Genomic DNA, 16,523 nt, shown 5'->3' with positions numbered 1-16,523 from the left:
TCTCGAGCCAACCTGAGGAACTAGCTACCCCTAAAGAGAAAGAAAGACCTCGCTTGCCTCCAGAGAAATAATCCCCAAAGATATAGAAGCCCCCAACAAATATTAACGGTGAAGTAAGAAGAAGGCACATACGTAGGGATGAAATCAGATTCAGCAAAAGAGGCCCACTAGTACTAGAAAGCAGAAAATAGAGCAGGGGTCTATGCGATCAATAAAAAACCCTTACAAAATATCCATCCTGAGATTTCAAGAACCCACGCACCAACTAATGGTGTGTGGGGAGAAACTCAGTCCACTAGAGCATCCAGCAAGCGAGGGAATCACATTTCAGCAAGCTGGACAAAAAAACATGAAAAACACTGCTGATCAAAAATGAGCAAAACAAAACTTAGCTTATCCTGGATGGACTGGGAGCAAGGTAGTCAGAAGGAATCTGAGTAGCACTGATTACATCGACAGCCGGCCACAAGTGGAAGTAAAACAGAGCTATATAGGAACCTCCCAGAGGATAACAAACCAGCTGTGTTGTGGATTCTGTTTGTGGGCTCCCTCTGGTGGTTACTGCTGGTACTGGGTGACTTTGGTGGGTTGCGGCCTTTGGTTTCCACCTGTCCATCAGAGGCTGGGTGTTTCCTATTTTACCTGGCCTTTCTGTCATTCCCTTGCCGGCTATCAATGTATTCAGATGTGCTCTGTTTGGTTCCTGCCTACCTGCTCCCAGATCTTTCAGGATAAGCTAAGTGCTGATTTTCAGTTGTTTGGTTTTTTGTCCAGCTTGCTTATTATGTCTCTATGCTAGCTGGTAGCTCTAGTGGACTGAGGTTCTCCCCATGTGCCATGAGTTGGCACATGGGTTCTTGTAATCTCAGGATGGTTTTTTGATTAGGGTTTTTTGCTGACCGCTCAGTCCCCTTTTGTATCGTTCTGCTTTCTAGTTTTCAGCGGGCCTCTATTTGCTAAAACTATATATATCATCTCTATGTGTGTGCCTTCCTCTCATTTCACCATCAATACATGTGAGGGGGCAACTATATCTTTTGGGGTTCATTCCTCTGGAGGCAAGTGAGGTCTTTATTTTCTCTGCAGTACTAGTTAGCTCTTAGGCTGGTGCGTGGCGTCTAGAACCAACGTAGGCACGCTCCCTGGCTATCTCTAGTTGCGTTTGTCAGGCGTAGGGCAGCGGTCAGCCCAGGTTCCATCACCCTAGAGCTCGTCCGTTATCTATTTGTACTTTGCTTGTCCTGTGCTATCCCTAGCCATTGGGGATTCATGACACAGCTGATAGCCAGAGACCAGCAGGATAACAAACAAAGCCACCAGGGGGAGCCCAAAGCAAAAGTCACACCATACCACCAGTGACCACAAGAGGGAGCCTGAAAACAGAGTTCACAACAGGGTTGTGGATGTTGGGGTGCAGGAATAATTGGAGGACACAGGGACTGTAGTTTCTTTACCTTTAATTGTAGTTGCAGTCTGGAGCACTGGTAACAGGTAACAGTCTGGAGCACAGGTAGGTGGTATCAGAGATCCGGGCAGCCTGGAAGCAGTTCAGAATTCCCCTAGCCAGTCGGGGTTGGAATCCTCCCTACTGTGCTGCTCTCTGGGTTCCTGATGCTTGCAGTTCTCCTCAAGTCCCTCTGTCAGTCTGTTCACTTAGTGAAATGCTACCCGCATGGCAGGCAGCTTGAGCCTTTTTCAGGTATCACTCCCTCGTGGTGACTCCGGGCTCTGATATGCAGCTGTACCTTTGGGTGTTAGTTGTGGCTAGGAGACCTGCAATCCCCTGTCCTGCAGATTTGGCTGCGGGGCATGTAGTTCCCACACAACCATAGACTCCGGCGTCTGCTCTGTTGCGCTCAATCCTGGGGGGAGCTCAGTCGCAGCTCCGCTCCCAGGCTCTCCTCACATGCTTCCTCTCCCTTCACTGTCTCACAGTAGACTCCCTAACCCCGCCTCCAGGCCATAACTTATAGAGAAGCTATCCTGAAACATAGTATGATGTCATGATCTCAATGGCAAGAGAACATAGCATAAGCATATATAGGAACTAGCTCTTGGAAGATGGGAACTGAGCTGACCATGAACTAAACCTAACGCACAACTAGCAGTGGCCGGGTAGCATGCCTACGTTGATTCTAGATGCCCAGCACCAGCCGGAGGACTAAATAAAGCTAGCAGAGGAAAATATTAGTCCTAGCTCACCTCTAGAGAAATACCCCGAAAGGAGACAAAGGCCCCCCACATGTATTGGCGGTGAGTTGAGATGAAATAACAAACGTAGTATGAAAATAGGTTTAGCAAATTTGAGGTCCACTTACTACATAGCAGAAGACAAAAAGGACACTTTCATGGTCAGCTGAAAACCCTATCAAAAACACCATCCAGAAATTACTTTAAAACTCTGGCATTAACTCATAACACCAGAGTGGCAATTCCTGTTCACAAGAGCTTTCCAGACACAGTAACGAAACTACAGCTGTGAACTGGAACAAAAATGCAAAAACAAACATGGACAAGAGTCCAACTTATCTAGTAGTTGTCTAGGAGCAGGAACAAGCACAGAGAGGCTTCTGATAACATTGTTGACCGGCAAGAAACTAACAGAGCAGCAAGGTTATATAGCGACTCCCACATCTTGATGGGAACAGGTGAACAGAGAAGATGAAGACACCAGTTCAATTCCACCAGAAGCCACCGGGGGAGCCCAGAATCCAAATTCACAACAGTACCCCCCCCCTCAAGGAGGGGGCACCGAACCCTCACCAGAACCACCAGGGCGATCAGGATGGGCCCTATGAAAGGCACGAACCAGATCGGAGGCATGAACATCAGATGCATTCACCCAAGAATTATCCTCCTGGCCGTATCCCTTCCACTTGACCAGATACTGGAGTCTCCGTCTGGAAACACGAGTGTCTAAGATTTTCTCCACAACGTACTCCAACTCACCCTCAACCAACACCGGAGCAGGAGGCTCAACGGAAGGCACAACCGGTACCTCATACCTGCGCAATAATGACCGATGAAAAACGTTATGAATAGAAAAGGATGCAGGGAGGTCCAAACGGAAGGAAACAGGGTTAAGAATCTCCAATATCTTATACGGGCCGATAAACCGAGGCTTAAACTTAGGAGAAGAGACCCTCATAGGGACAAAACGAGAAGACAACCACACCAAATCCCCAACAGAAAGCCGAGGACCAACACGACGGTGGCGGTTGGCAAAAAGCTGAGTCTTCTCCTGGGACAACCTCAAATTGTCCACCACCTGCCCCCAGATCTGATGCAATCTCTCCACCACAGCATCCACTCCAGGACAATCCGAAGATTCCACCTGACCAGAGGAAAATCGAGGATGAAACCCCGAATTACAGAAAAACGGGGACACCAAAGTGGCAGAGCTGGCCCGATTATTGAGAGCGAACTCCGCCAATGGCAAAAAAGCAACCCAATCATCCTGGTCAGCAGACACAAAACACCTCAGATATGTCTCCAGGGTCTGATTAATCCGCTCGGTCTGGCCATTCGTCTGAGGATGGAAAGCGGACGAAAAAGATAAATCTATGCCCATCCTAGCACAGAATGCCCGCCAAAATCTAGACACGAATTGGGTCCCTCTGTCAGAAACGATATTCTCAGGAATACCATGCAAACGAACAACATTTTGAAAAAACAGAGGAACCAACTCGGAAGAAGAAGGTAACTTGGGCAGAGGAACCAAATGGACCATCTTAGAAAAACGGTCACACACCACCCAGATGACAGACATCTTCTGAGAAACAGGCAGATCTGAAATAAAATCCATCGAGATGTGCGTCCAAGGCCTCTTAGGAATAGGCAAGGGCAACAATAATCCACTAGCCCGAGAACAACAAGGCTTGGCCCGAGCACAAACGTCACAAGACTGCACAAAGCCTCGCACATCTCGTGACAGGGAAGGCCACCAGAAGGACCTTGCCACCAAATCCCTGGTACCAAAAATGCCAGGATGACCTGCCAACGCAGAAGAATGAACCTCAGAGATGACTCTACTGGTCCAATCATCAGGAACAAACAGTTTATCAGGTGGGCAACGATCAGGTCTATCCGCCTGAAACTCCTGCAAGGCCCGCCGCAGGTCTGGAGAAACGGCTGACAATACCACTCCATCCTTAAGGATACCTGTGGGCTCAGAGTTACCAGGCGAGTCAGGCTCAAAACTCCTAGAAAGGGCATCCGCCTTAACATTCTTAGAACCCGGTAGGTATGACACCACAAAATTAAACCGAGAGAAAAATAATGACCAGCGCGCCTGTCTAGGATTCAGGCGCCTGGCGGTCTCAAGATAAATCAAATTTTTGTGGTCAGTCAATACCACCACCTGATGTCTGGCCCCCTCAAGCCAATGGCGCCACTCCTCAAAAGCCCACTTCATGGACAAAAGCTCCCGATTCCCAACATCATAATTCCGCTCAGCGGGCGAAAATTTACGGGAAAAGAAGGCACAAGGCCTCATCACGGAGCAGTCAGAACTTTTCTGCGACAACACTGCCCCAGCTCCGATCTCAGAAGCGTCGACCTCAACCTGAAAAGGTAGAGCAACATCAGGCTGACGCAACACAGGGGCAGAGGAAAAACGGCGCTTAAGCTCCCGAAAGGCCTCCACAGCATCAGGGGACCAATCAGCAACATCAGCACCCTTCTTAGTCAAATCGGTCAATGGTTTAGCAATATCCGAAAAACCAGCAATAAATCGACGATAAAAGTTAGCAAAGCCCAAAAATTTCTGAAGACTCTTAAGAGAAGAGGGCTGCGTCCAATCACAAATAGCTTGAACCTTGACAGGATCCATTTCAATGGAAGAGGGGGAAAAAATATATCCCAAAAAGGAAATCCTCTGTACCCCAAAAACACACTTAGAACCCTTCACACACAAAGAATTAGACCGCAAAACCTGAAAAACCCTCCTGACTTGCTGGACATGAGAGTCCCAGTCATCCGAAAAAATCAGAATATCATCCAGATACACAATCATAAATTTATCCAAATAATCGCGAAAAATATCATGCATAAAGGACTGGAAAACTGACGGAGCATTAGAAAGACCAAAAGGCATCACTAAATACTCAAAGTGGCCCTCGGGCGTATTAAATGCGGTTTTCCACTCATCCCCCTGCCTGATTCGCACCAAATTATACGCCCCACGAAGGTCAATCTTAGAGAACCACTTGGCCCCCTTTATGCGAGCAAACAAATCAGTCAGCAACGGCAATGGGTATTGATATTTAACAGTGATTTTATTCAAAAGCCGATAATCAATACATGGTCTCAAAGAGCCGTCTTTTTTTGACACAAAGAAAAAACCGGCTCCTAAGGGAGATGACGATGGACGAATATGTCCCTTTTCCAAGGACTCCTTTATATATTCTCGCATAGCAGCATGTTCAGGCACAGACAGATTAAATAAACGACCCTTTGGGTATTTACTACCCGGGATTAAATCTATGGCACAATCGCACTCTCGGTGCGGAGGTAACGAACCAAGCTTGGATTCTTCAAAGACGTCACGATAGTCAGACAGGAACTCAGGAATTTCAGAGGGAATGGATGATGAAATGGAAACCACAGGTACATCCCCATGAGCCCCCTTACATCCCCAGCTCAACACAGACATAGCTCTCCAGTCGAGGACTGGGTTGTGAGATTGCAGCCAAGGCAATCCTAGCACCAAATCATCATGTAGATTATACAGCACCAAAAAGCGAATAATCTCCTGGTGATCCGGATTAATACGCATAGTTACTTGTGTCCAGTATTGTGGTTTATTATTAGCCAATGGGGTGGAGTCAATCCCCTTCAGAGGAATAGGAGTCTCCAAAGGCTCTAAATCATACCCACAGCGTTTGGCAAAGGACCAATCCATAAGACTCAAAGCGGCGCCAGAGTCGACATAGGCGTCCGTGGTAATAGATGACAAAGAGCAAATCAGGGTCACAGATAGAATAAATTTAGACGGTAAGGTGCAAATGGAAACAGATTTACCAAGCTTTTTAGTGCGCTTAGAGCATGCTGATATAACATGAGTAGAATCACCACAATAGAAACACAACCCATTTTTCCGTCTAAAATTCTGCCGCTCGCTTCGGGACAGAATTCTATCACACTGCATACTCTCTGGCGACTTCTCAGTGGACACCGCCAGATGGTGCACTGGTTTGCGCTCCCGCAAACGCCTATCGATCTGAATAGCCATTGTCATGGACTCATTCAGACCCGCAGGCACAGGGAACCCCACCATAACATCCTTAATGGCATCAGAGAGACCCTCTCTGAAAGTCGCCGCCAGGGCGCACTCATTCCACTGAGTAAGCACAGACCATTTACGGAATCTTTGACAGTAAATTTCCGCTTCATCTTGCCCCTGAGATAGGGACATCAAAGTTTTTTCTGCCTGAAGCTCCAAATGAGGTTCGTCATAAAGCAACCCCAAGGCCAGAAAAAACGCATCCACATTGAGCAACGCAGGATCCCCTGGTGTCAATGAAAAAGCCCAGTCTTGAGGGTCGCCCCGGAGCAAGGAAATCACAATCCTGACCTGCTGTGCAGGGTCTCCGGCAGAGCGAGATTTCAGGGACAAAAATAATTTGCAATTATTTCGAAAATTCTGAAACCCGGATCTATTCCCCGAGAAAAATTCCGGCCAAGGAATTCTCGGCTCAGATACAGGTGCATGACAAACAAAATCTTGCAAATTTTGTACCTTCGTGGCGAGATTATTCAAACCTGCAGTTACACTCTGAAGATCCATTACAAACAGGTGGACACAGAGCCATTCAAGGGTTAAGAGGAGGTAAGAAGCAGCTAGACAGCAATTAAGGGCTAGGCAGCAAAACTCTGAGGGGAAAAAAAAAAAAAAAAAATTCCCTTCAACACTTCTTTTTCTCCTGCTTCAGCCCAAACAATTAACACTTTGCGGGCCGGTCAAACTGTCATGATCTCAATGGCAAGAGAACATAGCATAAGCATATATAGGAACTAGCTCTTGGAAGATGGGAACTGAGCTGACCATGAACTAAACCTAACGCACAACTAGCAGTGGCCGGGTAGCATGCCTACGTTGATTCTAGATGCCCAGCACCAGCCGGAGGACTAAATAAAGCTAGCAGAGGAAAATATTAGTCCTAGCTCACCTCTAGAGAAATACCCCGAAAGGAGACAAAGGCCCCCCACATGTATTGGCGGTGAGTTGAGATGAAATAACAAACGTAGTATGAAAATAGGTTTAGCAAATTTGAGGTCCACTTACTACATAGCAGAAGACAGAAAGGACACTTTCATGGTCAGCTGAAAACCCTATCAAAAACACCATCCAGAAATTACTTTAAAACTCTGGCATTAACTCATAACACCAGAGTGGCAATTCCTGTTCACAAGAGCTTTCCAGACACAGTAACGAAACTACAGCTGTGAACTGGAACAAAAATGCAAAAACAAACATGGACAAGAGTCCAACTTATCTAGTAGTTGTCTAGGAGCAGGAACAAGCACAGAGAGGCTTCTGATAACATTGTTGACCGGCAAGAAACTAACAGAGCAGCAAGGTTATATAGCGACTCCCACATCTTGATGGGAACAGGTGAACAGAGAAGATGAAGACACCAGTTCAATTCCACCAGAAGCCACCGGGGGAGCCCAGAATCCAAATTCACAACAGTATGAGTATAGAGCTTCACCTTTTGGTCTGGAGTCAGGAAAGGTGTTGTACACCAGCATACCTAGTAAGGGAATCTCTTCTTGCTTCCAGGCATGGCATCAACCCCTGTGAGGGAGGCAATGCCACTGTGGCAACTGGACTCCTGGGGTGCCATACATATCTGTCTTATTTAAAGGGAATCTGTCACCCCCAGGGTGTTTTTAAGGAAAAGAGCCACCTTCAGCAGCACTAAGACTTCAACACTATCTTCAATGGTGCACGGTGACCTCCCAAGACTTCGGCACCATCTTCAGTGGAGCACAGTGACCCGCTCCACTGCACAGGCGCCAGATTCATAACACTGCGGGGCGGGATCTGGGCCCTCGGCTACATAAAGGCGCTGTGACGTCAAGAGAGGAGGCGGTGTCCGGTGGGATGATGGACAGCTGTGAGGCGCTTGAGTCAGGGAGAAATCATACCTCCCTGACTAAATAGAGGTATGGCGCCAAGTTTATAAAAGTGATTAATTCAGCAATCCTATGGATGCTAAACATAAGAGCCACCTTCACAGAATGCAGACCTAGTGCTCCTGAAGGTGGCTCTTTTACTTAAAAATACCCTGGGGGGTGTCCGTTTCCCTTTAAGGGCATTAAAATTCAAAGTTTGAAAATTGCAAAAACAATCTCAAAATCAGCGGGATCCGTTAAAGCATTCTTGAGTGATAACCCCATAAAATGAAAGTGGTCAGAATTGTAAAATTTGGCTTGGTCATTAACCCCTTTACCCCCAAGTGTGGTTTGCACATTAATGACCGGGCCAATTTTTACAATTATGACCACTGTCCCTTTATGAGGTTATAACTCTGGAACGCTTGTGTAGTGCCCCCACTGCCGCAGGGCCGAGGGGTACCCGGTACCGGGCCTGTGAGTCTCTGCTCTGGGGTTGTCACGGTGGCTAGACCCGGTCCGTGACCCTGCTGAGGGGCGTACAGTGATAGATATGATGGTGGTGGTGAGGCTGTAGTGGTGCGGTGCAGTAAATAACGAGGACACCGGGTTGCAGTCTCTTTACCTCTTTACTGAAGATCTCTGGGTCCTCAGTCCGGAGTCCAGATAGCCAGGCTGCGCAAGTCCGGCCGGTCCAATGGCACCTCCAGAGTTCTCTTAGCAGGTGGAAACCTGTGCCTTCCTTCTAGCGCTATGTGTTGCGGTCCTTCCCTGCTGTGCTTACGGAAAGTCCCCACAACTGTTGTGTCCGTTTCTTAAGTTCCCTCACAACTCGATTAGATGATGTTCTGCTAATTCTCCGTCCCTCCCTGATGTTGCGGTTAGAACGGCACCCGTTTGACGAGTAGGCTCGGAGCTCTTCCGGGACCCTAGAGTCGCCCCTCTCCACTGGTTGCCCCCCATGACTGCATAGGTGATTTAGGTGAGACAGCCCGCCTTAGACTGACTGTCCTGCCGCTGTTTAGAGTATTGCTTGAAGCTGAATATTGTAATACTCCCTCGGCGTTCCGGCCGCCGGTTGTGCGCCTCAGTAGGATGTTGCCTCGGTCTTACAGCACGACCCCTACTGGTATTCTCCTTCTTGCTTTGATCTCGTTTCTCACTCAGCACAATCTATCTCGCTTCCAATCCCTTCTTGGGCACCGCCGCTATACTGAGCAGGCACGGTCCCGTTAATTTCGCTCAAGTTGCCAAGCCTCTGTCAGGATCCCACCCCTGACAGAGACCCTACCGAATCTTCTCCCGCAACACCCTCTGCCACAAGGTGTTGCCTGGTTCCAACCCAGTCAGCTTTCTGTCTAACTTCCTGCCTGACCCCCAGTTTTACCAGTATGTGGAGAGTGGCCTAATGAATAGAACCCTTAGCTCCCCCTGGAGGCCCGGTGGTGAAATGTTTTGGTGTCTGTGATACCTGATCAGATGAACTCCTTCAGTGCCATGGGACGTACCACAGCTCCCCTTAGTGGCGGAGCCACAGTACTGCAACGACCAGGACTCTGGGGCGCTGCACTTGTATGGATCCTGGTGATTCTGACAATGTTTTCTTGTGACATATTGTTTTTCATGTTAGTCATAAAATTTCCTTGACATTACTTGAGTTTATTTGTGAAAAAAACGGAAATTTAGCAAAAATTTGGAAAAATTTCACAATGTTCCAACTTTAAATTTTCATGCCCTTAAATCATAGAGATATGTCACACAAAATACTTCATAAGTAATATTTCCCACATGTTTACTTTATATCAGCATGATTTTGGAACCAACTTTTTTTGTTAGGGAGTTATAAGGGTTAAAATTTGATCAGCAATTTCTCATTTTTACACCACCATTTTTTTTTAGGGACCACATCACATTTGAAGTCACTTTGAGGGGTCTATATGATAGAAAATACCCAAAGTGTGACACCATTCTAAAAACTGCAGCCCTTAAGGTGCTCAAAACCACATTCAAGAAGTTTATTAACCTGCCAGGTGTTTCACAGGAATTTTTGGAATGTTTAAAAAAAAAAAATGAACATTTAACTTTTTCACAAAAAATTTACTTCAGCTCCAATTTCCTTTATTTTACCAAGGGTAACAGGAGAACATGGACCCCAAAAGTTGTTGTACAATTTGTCCTGACTACGCTGATACCCAATATGTGGGGGTAAACCGCTATTTGGGCGCATGGCAGAGCTCGGAAGCGAAGGAGAGCCATTTGACTTTTCAATGCAAAATTGACTGGAATTGAGATGGGACGCCATGTTGCGTTTGGAGAGCCCCTGATGTGCCTAAACATTGGAACCCCCCCACAAGTGACACCATTTTGGAAAGTAGACCCCCCTATGGAACTTATCTAAATGTGGGGTGAGCACTTTCGACCCATTAAGTGCTTCACAGAAGTTTATAATCTAGAGCCATGAAAATTAAAAAAAAAATTTTTTTCCCACAAAAAATGATCTTTTAGCCCTCAATTTTGTATTTTACCAAGGGTATCTGGAGAAATTGGACCCCAAAAGTTGTTGGGCAATTTGTCCTGAGTACGCTGATACCCCATATGAGGGAGAAAAGTGGCGTTTTGGAATGCAGACTTTGATGGAATGGTCTGCGAGCGTCACATTGTGTTTGCAGAGCCCCTGATATACCTAAACAGTAGAAACCCCCCACAAGTGACCCCATATTGGAAAATACACCCCAAGGAACTTATTTAGATGTGTTGTGAAAAGTTTGAACCCCCCCAGTGTTTCACTAAAGCTTATAAAGATTTTTTAGCTCCTAGTTTTGCATTTTCCCCAGGGTAACAGGAGAAATTGGACCCCAAAAGTCGTTGTCCAATTCATCCTGAGTACGCTGATACCCCATTTGTGGGGGTAAACTACTGTTTGGGCACACGGAAGAGCTCAGAAGCGAAGTAGCACAGTTTTACTTTTTCAACTCAGAAATTGTATGGATTGAGATCGGACGTCATGTTGCGTTTGCAGAGCCCCTGGTGTGCATAAACAGTGGAAACCTCCCAATTCTAACTTCAAGCCTAACTCCAACGCACCCCTATCCCTAATCCCAACCCTCACCACACCCCTAACCCCAACACACAACTAACCCTAATCCCAACCCTAACCACACTCCTAACCCGCACACCCATAACCCTAATCCCAACCCCAACACACCCCTAACCCCAACACCATCAGGGTTAGGGGTATGGTTAGGGTTGGGATTAGGGAATCCCAACCCTAACCATACCCCTAACCCTGACACACCCATGACCCATCCGTAAACGTAATCCAAACCCTAACCCTAACTTTAGCCCCAACCCTAGCCCGAATGAGAAAATGGAAATAAATAAATTTTTTTTAATTATTTTTCCCTAACTAAGGCGGTGATAAAGGGGGGGTTTGACTTACTATTTATAGCGGGTTTTTATGTTTGGCAGCTGTCACACACTAAAAGATGCTTTTTATTGCAAAAAATATTTTTTGCGCTAACACTCAGAGGTATAATTTTTCCATATTTTGTTCCACAGAGTCATGTGAGGTCTTGTTTTTTGCGGGACGAGTTGACATTTTTATTGGTACCATTTTCGCGCACTTGATATTTTTTGATCGCTTTTTATTCAGATTTTTGTTAGGCAGAATGAACAAAAACCAGCAATTTGTGAATTTCTTTTGGGAGGGCGTTTAAACCGTTCCGCGTTTGGTAAAATTGATAAAGGAGTTTTATTCTTCGGGTCAGTCAGATTACAGCGATATCTCATTTTTATCATTTTTCATGTTTTGGCGCTTTTATACAATAAAAACTATATTACAGAAAAAATAATTATTTTGCATCGTTTTATTCTGATATAACTTTTTTATTTTTTTGCTGATAATGCTGTATGGCGGCACGTTTTTGCTGGACAAGATGACGTTTTTGGCAGTAGCATGTTTATTTAGATCCATCTTGATCATGTGTTATTCCACTTTTTATTCGGCGGTATGCTGATAAAGCATTGTTTTTTGCCTTTTTTTTACGGTGTTCACTGAAGGGGTTAACTAGTGGGACATTTTTATAGGTCGGGTCATTATGGATGCGGCGATACTAAATATGTGTACTTTTATTGTTTTTTTTATTTACATAAAATTTATTTATTGTAACAATATTTTTTTTTTACTTTTTTACTTTGTCCCAGGGTGGGACATCATGCTATAGTGTCAGATTGCTGATCTGACACTTTGCACAGCACTGTGTCAGATCAACAATCTGACAGGCAGTGCTGCAGGCCTGCCGGCGCATGCTCTGAGCAAGCGCTTGCAAGCTACCTCCCTGCAGGACCCGGAAGGAGCCCTATGGCCATTTTGAATCCAGGGCCTGCAGGGAGGAGACACTCGGAACAACTCGTGTTGTTCCGAGGGTCTTAGGGAAGCACGCAAGGAGCCCCCTTCCTGCACGATGCTTCCCTATGCCGCCGGAACGCTGTGATCATGTTTAATCGCAGTATTCTGGGGTTAATGTGCTAGGAGGGGTCCGTGACCGCTCCTGGCACATAGTGCTGGATGTCAGCTGTGATAATCAGCTGACACCCGGCTGCGATCGGCCGCGCTCCCCCCGTGAGCGCGGCTGATCAGTGATGACGTACTATCCCGTCGATGGTCATAGGGGCCCAGACCACCCCGAAGGGATAGTCTCATGTGAGAAAGGGGTTAAGGTCAAAATTGGCTTGGTCACTAAAGGGTTAAGCTAGAGCAATATGGGACGTGAAATATACGGCCAGGAAAAAATATGCAGCTAATGAATTCTTTTGAAAACCCTGCTATTGGAAGTGGAAATAAAGAACAAAAACATAAAATTCTGAATGAAAATAGAGGAGCAAGAGAAACAGACTACAAACTAAAATGTGTCTATACAAATGCACAAAGCATGGGAAACAAACAAGGTGAATTGAAGCTGCTAAAACAGAATGAGAAATATGATGTCAAAGGCATCACTGAAACTTGGTGGGATGATACACATGATTGGAATAGAAACCTTGAAGGCTACAACTTATTTATTAGAAACAGAAATAATAGGAGGAGGAGGTGTTGCATTGTATGTTAGGAAAACATACCATATATACTAGAGTATAAGCAGACCCGAGTATAAGCTGACCCCCCCCTATTTTTTCCACAAAAAACTGGGAAAGCTTAATGACTTAAGTATAAGCCTAGGGTGGAAAATGCAACAGCTACCGGTAAATTTAAAAAATAAAAATAGGTACCAATAAAAGTAAAATTAATTGAGATATCAGTTGGTTAAATGTTTTTGAATATCCATATTACAGTTCATGATGGGCCCCATAAGATGTTCCATACAGTTCATGATGGGCCCCATAAGATGGTCCATATTAAAATATGCCCCATATAATGCCACACAAAGGTTAATAAGGGCCCCATAAGATGCTCCATAGAGACATTTGCCCAATATAATGCTGCACAAATGTTGATTTTGGCCCCATAAGATACTCCATAGGGATATTTGCCCCATATAATGCTGCACAAATGTAGATTATGGCCCCATAAGATGCTCCAGAGATATTTGCCCCCATATAATGCTGCACAAACGTTGATTATGGCCCCATAAGATGCTCCATAAAGATCTTTGCCCCATATAGTGCTGCACAAACATTTAATATGGCTCCATAAGATGCTCCATAAAGATATTTGTCCCATATGGTGCTGCACAAACGTTGAATATGACCCCATAAGATGTTCCATAGAGATATTTGCCCCATATGCTGTTGCTGCGATAAAAAAAAAATGACATACTCCCCTCTTGTCGCTCAGGCCCCCGACACTTGCAATACTCACCGGTCCTCGTTCTGGTGCCGCTGTGTCTTCTGCGTCCTTTGCACTAATGTTCCGACAGAGGGCACGGACTAACCATGTCATCGCGCCCTCTGACCTGAGCCTCACTGCAGAGGACGCGGAAGACGGAGCGGCGCCCGGAACGAGGACAGGTGAATATCGTGCAGTGCTCCCCCTCCCCATTATAATCACCTGCTCCTGGCGCAGTCCCTGCATTTCCGGTCTCCGGGCGCTGACAGCTTCTTCCAGAATTGATCGGTCACCGTTACCGCTCATTACAGTAATGAATATGCGGCTTCACCCCTATGGGAGTGGAGTCGGGTCCATATTCATTACTGTAATGAGCGGTACCACATGACCGCTCAACACTGGAAGAAGTTGTCAGCGCCCAGAGACAGAGAGCAGGTGAGTATATCACAGCCGCCGCTCCCCCGCCGACCCCCCTGGGACAATGACTCGAGTATAAGCTGAGAGGGGCACTTTCAGCCTAAAAAAGTGGGCTGAAAGTCTTGGCTTATATTCGAGTATATACAGTATCTCCACAGAGACTGATAGCTCGGTAGAAACTGTTTCGGTAAGAATACAAGGAGAGAAGAACAGAAAAATACATTATTGTAGCTGTTTACTATAGGTCACCTGAACAGACTGAAGATATGGATGAACTTTTATTTTACATCAGATGTTTCTGTTCTTCAAAAAATACGACTCTGATCATGAGAAATGTTGTCTATTCAGATATTTGTTGGGAATCTTCCTCAGGCAAAAGTAATGGGTATAGAAAAATCTTATCTTCTTTTGCTGACAACTTTATCTTTCAATAGGTAGAAGAGAGAACAAGAGGATTTACAATCTTGGACCTAATTCTACCCAACAGGGAGAAATTGGTTGAGGAAGTAAAGGTGGCTGGGAATTTAGGAGCCTGTGATCATGCTATCATCAAATTTTGGATTACAAAAGGAGTAGAGTTGAGCGAATTTGCTCAGGTCCCTGTTTATTTGAAAAGCTATAGCGCTTACCGAATAAGTTGCAGAGGGAATCCGGCTTCCTGGATCGCTCCAGCCGATCAGCAGGGAGCGCATCACCGCGACTGAAGGTAACTATAGGTCATTGACCTACATTTCCTTCATTCCCCGGGGTTTACAGGCACGAGCACCGCTGCATTAGCAGAGCTCCTGCCTGTAAAATATTTTAACCCTTTCAGATGGATTTACATCGTTGGACGTTACAGATCTACGGATGGTATGTATATTGTTGGTTTATTATGTTTCCTTTGTTACAGAGCGAGGGTCTTCAGGTGGATTGAGAGAGCAATAAAATATTACAACAACCTGTGTGTTTATTTCATTAAAATACTTTTTAATAATGTGTGTGTTTTTTTAACCCTTTCATACAATTGGATTAATAATGGATAGGTGTCATAACTGACGCCTCTCCATTATTAATCTGGCTTAATGTCACCTTACAATAGCAAGGTGACATAAACCCTTCATTACCCCATATCCCACCGCTACACAGGAGTGGGAAGAGAGTGGCCAAGTGCCAGAATAGGCGCATCTTCCAGATGTGCCTTTTCTGGGGTGGCTGGGGGCAGATGTTTGTAGCCAGGGGGGGCCAATAACCATGGACCCTCTCTAGGCTATTAATATCTGCCCTCAGTCACTGGCTTTACCACTCTGGCGGAGAAAATTGCGCGGGAGTCCACGCCAATTTTTTCCACGATTTAACCCTTAAATTTAATAGCTACAGCGCCGAAATTTTGCACATACACACTACTAACATTAGTAGTGTGGAATATGCAAAAAAAAAGGGGGATATGAGATGGTTTACTGTATGTAAACCATGTCTCATATCATGTGGGGTTTAGGCAGGAGAAATGAAAAGCCGGCAATTGAATTACCGGCTTTTCACATATATCGCGCTGAAGTAAATATAAAAATATATAGATTTTCCATTACCTTGCATTGGGTTTCGTGTTTTGGCCGATCCCCGACCCTGACTTTTCAAGAAGATCGGCCGATTTCACTCCACTCGACTTTTGAGAAAATCGGGTTTCGTGAAACCCGATTCGACCTCAAAAAAGGAAAAGTCGCTCAACCCTACTCCCTACATATATCAGTTGGACCTGGGACTAAAAATATAATAACAATAATATACCTTTAGGATACAGTTATGTGAGACACTACAGATATAACACTAACCGTGTGAGGTTAATTGTATAATAACATGAAATGGTGTTGCACAAATATAACGTCCCTACGCGTGTCAGTATAAATGAGGGACTGATGCAAATTACAGTAACAACATTACCTAAGCAGGTCAAAGACTAGTCCCAGAATTAAATCCTGAATGAGGATTTTACCTATAACATTTGTGCTGTATGTCCATTCGGTGTCCCCTCACCCCAACGCGCGTTTCGCTGCTAGCTTTTTCCGGGGGCTCCCGGAAGGAGAATAGGAGAAACGCACATCGGGGTGAGACGCAGCAGTGTTGATACACGATTCAGGTACAATGAGATTTTTATGGACTTTACTTTATGGTAAATATAGCACTA

The sequence above is a fragment of the Ranitomeya variabilis genome, chromosome 5 (genome assembly GCF_051348905.1).
Source record: "Ranitomeya variabilis isolate aRanVar5 chromosome 5, aRanVar5.hap1, whole genome shotgun sequence".
NCBI classification, from domain to species: Eukaryota; Metazoa; Chordata; class Amphibia; order Anura; family Dendrobatidae; genus Ranitomeya; species Ranitomeya variabilis.
This window is presented reverse-complemented; position numbering follows the sequence as displayed.